This window comes from Peromyscus maniculatus, chromosome X (assembly GCF_049852395.1).
Source record: "Peromyscus maniculatus bairdii isolate BWxNUB_F1_BW_parent chromosome X, HU_Pman_BW_mat_3.1, whole genome shotgun sequence".
Taxonomy (NCBI): Eukaryota; Metazoa; Chordata; class Mammalia; order Rodentia; family Cricetidae; genus Peromyscus; species Peromyscus maniculatus.
In genome coordinates this window covers 80,562,068-80,563,305 of record NC_134875.1, presented here as the reverse complement: position 1 = coordinate 80,563,305, position 1,238 = coordinate 80,562,068, and the positions used below count along the sequence as shown (strand labels likewise).

The following is a 1,238-nucleotide window of genomic DNA, read 5'->3' as shown; positions in this document are numbered from 1 at the left end:
AAAGAGGGAAAATAACCGTTACATGAGGATTCCCAGTAATAGCAGTTAAGTCATAACAAAATAATACTGAAAAAATTGGTTTTTATACAAGAGCTCAGGCTTTACCTATTTTCGTCTCCATGGCTACAGTGCATTGATGATGTCATTCATGACAAAACAGTGGACCCCGGAAGAGTTGTTCCCGTGAGTTCAGTGCTTTTCAACTCAGTGCGCGGAGATGTTTTTAAGTAAACTGTGCGTATTTTCTCAGTCCCGACCACTGGATGTCAAAACCAAGTTTTTTAACTCAGACAAGGATGATTTATTTCTCGAAGTCCAGATTATAAACACTTCATCTTCAACTGTGTTTATACAGAAAGTTTCCTTGGAGCTACCTGAAATGTACACCGAAGAAGCATTAAATACTCTCAACCTGGATGGAGAAGATGAGAGTACATTTGGAACCAGAACATTTTTGCAGGCATCAGAAGGACGCCACTACTTATACCGCCTGCGGATCAAGGAGGAATACCTGGAGAAAGCGAGAACCCTCAGTGGACCAACGAAAATGGGGAAGTTAGAGATCGTGTGGAAACGGGAACTTGGCGAAATGGCGATGCTACACACAGTCCCACTTGAGAGAGAAGCTCGAAGTTGCAGAGGACTGAAGCTGTCTCTGGAGAATGTTCCAGACACTGTAGCCCGAGAAGAGCCTTTGAAAATTGCCTTCAAGATAACAAACTGCACTGATAAGAAAATGAAACTGCTTTTGAAGACGCATGATACAACTGCTGTTCGTTGGTGTGGATGTTCCGGGCGAAAACTTGGTACGTTGATGCCAGGCTCCTCGCTTTCCTTTACCCTGACACTACTGTTCTTACAGCTAGGCCTAAGGGGGATCTCTGGCATACGGATAATAGACGCAACGGTCAAGACCAAATATCGCTACGACGGTCTTGCAAAAGTCTGCGTAGTGCCTTCCGTGGCTAAAAGGAAAAGCTAAAGAAAACTTGCAACGTGATAGTTTTCAAGAAGTTTCCCAGAAAAGCTTTAAATCTTTTATCAGCCAAAAAGTGATCAACTAACGAGTATTGAGGACGATTATTTCTGTGGAGACTCTTTCTACCTTTCAGAATTAAACAGTTGCTGATTTCAAAAACAATCTGCCAGCGTTTGTCTTGGGTGAGGCGCCACATCAGTTTTGATCTGGAGTGTGAGATGATGTCCAGCGCTCCTTTCTCCACCCACTTAGAAGGTGT

At 43.3% G+C, this 1,238-nt stretch overlaps 1 pseudogene; it reads left to right on the top strand.

Annotated features, from left to right (window-relative positions):
* Positions 1-217: 217 nt before the first annotated feature.
* Positions 218-982, top strand: LOC102910406 (trafficking protein particle complex subunit 13 pseudogene; annotated as a pseudogene).
* The last annotated feature ends 256 nt before the right edge of the window (positions 983-1,238 follow it).